Genomic DNA, 4,581 nt, shown 5'->3' with positions numbered 1-4,581 from the left:
ACTACTTTTAAAAAGCTTTTTTAATAATATAGCTATATATTTATAATCTTATAAGGCTTATATTTTAAGTGTATCTTAATAGTAGTATCCTGTATTAATATCGTATAATTATCTACATATATTATACCTTTAATATATTATAACCTTTTACTTATATTATAATATCTTATTTAAAATATTAGAATTATATATTTTATATTATATACTATAGTATTATTTTATAATATAGAATATTAAATATATATAGATATTTATATATACCCTTTTCGCTATATTACTATAACAGGTTATATTATACGATAATATGCGTACGTGTACGCTGGCTGGTCGGTTCTCTTTTTATCTTAGTAGATATCTTTATTACTAGGCGAACTCTATTCTGTCTCCGGATAACCCTTTACGAGCGCGTATTATACTTTCTAATAATTTCTGGACTCCTTTTATTATACGAGGTAAATACTTTAACCTAGAACCCCTGCGCGACGAGATATATCGCCGCTATGAAGAGGGTTATACCGATTAGGCTTTATGTCGTTTCGTGGAAGAGTAGATAGGTAGAGCGGTAATACGCTAGACCTTATAGCGTCGTTATAAGGTATAGGGCCTGCGCAGAGAGACTCGTACGCTTATTACCGATAATCTTATTCGCCGTATTCACACGCTTTTCTTTAACGTTCTTAACGACGACGAGATACTCTATTAGCTCTAAGCCGAAAGCTTCCAGATCTTAAGGAGAGGTCTTGAACAAATCCGCAGATATTAGTGCCTTCAGAGACGTTAAGATACAGAATAAATCGAAGCCGAACGCTAGCACATAGAGCTATTCTTCGAAAAGAAAGACCTTACGGCATTATTTGCAAGAGGCCTAGGCAAAGTATAGCTCTACATGTTTATACGCTAATAAGGTTTTATTATTAGCGCACACGAGCTATACCGCATATTTATAGAACTATTTCCTGAAGACGTGGCGGTAAGGTATAAGGAGATACGCTACCGTCGAAAAGGCTAGACAACGCCGGGACCTAATTTTATTTAGTCTATAGATACGTACGATAAGTTATTGCCCTTCGGCTTTAAAATATACGCAGGGATAGATGCGTACTCGAGGTTTATAACTTAGTTCTACGTGGGCATATCCGCGTATATCTAAAAATATACTCGCTTAGTATCTAAAGGTTATTCAGTAAGTTAGCTTTATCCCGTAATTAATTCGTTCCGACTAAGGCAAAGAAACGACGCTTATAGCCGGCGGCCACTAGTTTCTTTCCGCCGGCTCTCGTATAAAGATAAACGCTGCCGGATAAAAGGTTCTAATTAAGTTTAAAGATTACTAGGTATTTAGCAAAAGTATCTATAATTAACGGATTAAATTATAGTAGAATAGACTTTACTAATCTCGCGCGGCTTTTTAGCGTGTAAGTATCTAGTGTTTTTTCTATTTTTAGCACTTTTTACTAATTCTTCTAGGAGTTCTTTATTTATCTTTCCGAACACGGCCTTTTCGATCCTTATTCTATTATCGATAAAATTACCCTTCTCTACGTCTATATACCTCTAATTCGGACGGATTTTACCCGCTTTATATAAGTGTATAACTACTATATAATTTATACCTAACTATCTACGCTATATATCGTGAGCGGAAAGCCCTGGGCCCTTTACCACTAAAGTAGTCCTGACCTTTACGTTCGGGTCGATCCTATACGGCTTTGTACGTTAGAAAACGTTCTTGTAGATAAGCTAGTAAGCCTTAACTAATATCTTCTATAAATAATAATAGAAATTTATGGTAGTATAGAAGCCACGGCGATAGGTCTACTAGAAATTCTTACTATAGAAGGTAAGTAGTGTCCTTCGCTGCCTTTATACGAGTATATATAAAAGGGGTTATACGTATACGATTAGGAGAAGAAAGAACCCGTTCTTATAATACTTTCTACGCCACGGGGTAGTATTACTTCGGTTAAAGAGTTTTTCAGAAATAAGGGGATTAGAACTAAGGATCTAGTAGTAGATAAGATTATAAGTGATAGAGACTATAGCGAATAAATAATTCAAATTTTCTACCTTCTAACTATTTATAAATACATTTACCCTATTAATCTATTTCGCTTTTTACTTTCGAGATTATACGCTTCCGTCCAGCCGAAGATATATTACGGCCAACGGGCCTAATATACACTAGCACGAAGGATATACTAGTATATAACGGACTAGGACGATTAGCGTACCAGGACGTAACCAGAAGATAACTTAGGAGGACATCACGTGCCGGGTCACGGGATAACTCTCCAAGCAAGGATACACTAGTACATAGGATACTAGTATACTAGGCATACTAGTATAACTACGGAGGCTATTCACCGGGTATTTACCGGGAGGCTTATAAACAGAAAATAAACAGTAAGTGAATAGCGAGTAAACAACCGGGTATATATACCAAAGTATCCTAGGTCTTACTTCTATTAGAGAATAAGATATCGATTAATCTAAGTCTTTACCTGGACTACTATTCTACGCTTAAACCTACCTTATAAAGAAGACGCCTAATCTTTACGACGTAACTACGACTAGACTACTACGAATAACAGTTACTACTCTTTAGTTAACATCCTCTTCTTATTTGAAACTAAAACCTTAACGCCAGTCCCCTATCGTCCGCTATATTATAGAGGACTAGAAGCTATCATAACATTTTAATCGATCCTGTTCGGTAAGCTGACCTTAATAGCTAATAAGTAGTACGCCCGAAGTAGAAGCTACTTCGCCTAAGGAAAAAGAAGTCACTTTATCTGAAGAAGAATTATCGTCTGAAGAATCTAGTTCCTCCGACGAAGAGGAAAAACCAGAATAACCTTAATAAGACGACGAAGTAGCCAGCAATCACTCTTCTAATATATCGAATAATAATAACCATACCGCGAGCGCTATGAGCGCTATAACGCCTACCACCACCGCTAAAGGGAATAACGACCTTTAGCAGATTCGTAATATAGTTACCTAGCTTTAGGGGGAAAACGTAACCCTAAGAGCTTAGTTAAACTATCCTAGAATTAGGGCTAAGTATAAGTACCCTATACCCCCTAAGTATAACGGAACTCGAGGATAGCTTTAGAGCTTTATTACCTAGCTTAGAGGCTATCTCCTATTCTACCAGGATAGTATCCGTACGGAAGAAACCAAAGTACTCTATACCGCGGCACTCCTTACGGGAGATACGTATAAATAGTTCGAATCTATCTATAAAGACTACCTAGAGAATATAGGAATAGAAATCCTAAGGAAGCCCGGGACTACGGTAATCTTTAAGGACTTCGACGTATTTATCGAAAAACTTAACGTTATCTTCGGCTAGCTCGATAAGGAATAAGTCGCGGCTAAATAACTAAGCTAGCTATATTAGACTAAGTTAGCTACGGACTATACTATAAGATTCTAGTAAATCTTGTTAAAGCTTAGCTACCCGGATAAACCCTTTATAGATTAGTACTACTAAGGACTTAAGGAAGAAGTAAAGGACGAACTATACTGATTAGACCGACCTGAGATATTTAGCGAATACACCGTAATAGTAATTCGTATCGATAACCAGAACTATAAACGGCGCTATTAGAAAAAGTATTAAATAAGCGTTTTATTCTATATAGCTAATTCGAAGAAGAAATAACTATACCCACGCTAGTTTAGAAACACCTTATATAGGTACTATAGTGGACTTATAGAGCTCGATAATATTAACCGATAAAGTAATAAGCAGGGTAAAAGGGATATAAAGAAAGTTGAGTGTTATAACTATAATAAGCCGGGTTACTACGCACGCGACTATTATAAACCTAAGAAAGAACGACCGTAACGATAATCGAATACGATTAGGAAAGTAAAACCCTAGAAGGAAATTAACGCTATTAGATACCTAGAAATTTATAGGGACGAAATACCGTATATTAACCACTATTAGATAACCTGCTACGATAACTATTATCTAGTATACTAATTAGAGAAGGACGGAGCTAGATACTACCCTAAAAGACCCTAGAAGATACTCGCTATAGTATCTAGTAACGAGTATAATAATAACTATAGCCTTAAAATCCCCGACTAGGATAAGAATAAACTAGCTTTATAAACTATTATAGAAATCCTTTAAAAATACGGATAGACGAAGGAAGAAGCTAAAAGATAGAAGCAGATCTTAGAGATCCAGAAGAAATAGGAAGTCCACACGAATACTAGCAGCGGAGGCTTTAGCGCCCTCTAGGAAGTAGGACTTACTCCCGAAGAGAAACACCAGCTTAAGAAAGAGGATTATACACGTTACGCATAGGAGGAAATCGCCAAACTCGAAGAGTAAGATTAGGAAACGGAGTCCAACGGGATTCCGGATAATAACACGAACTTCTAGTATTAACTTATAGAAGCAGCCGACCTAACCGAAGAAGAAGTTATCTAGCTACGGATACTCGACTAGCTCGCGGAAGAACCTCTTAGATAAACCCACTAAGTCCGTTTCACTAAACTTAGCTTTAATAATGCTTACCGCAGAGCACCCGCGAATACCACTAAAGAATAGCAACGGACTAT

The sequence above is a fragment of the Sodiomyces alkalinus genome, assembly GCF_003711515.1.
Source record: "Sodiomyces alkalinus F11 unplaced genomic scaffold SODALscaffold_7, whole genome shotgun sequence".
NCBI classification, from domain to species: Eukaryota; Fungi; Ascomycota; class Sordariomycetes; order Glomerellales; family Plectosphaerellaceae; genus Sodiomyces; species Sodiomyces alkalinus.
The sequence above is the reverse complement of the archived record's forward strand: the minus strand, read 5'-3'. Positions refer to the sequence as shown.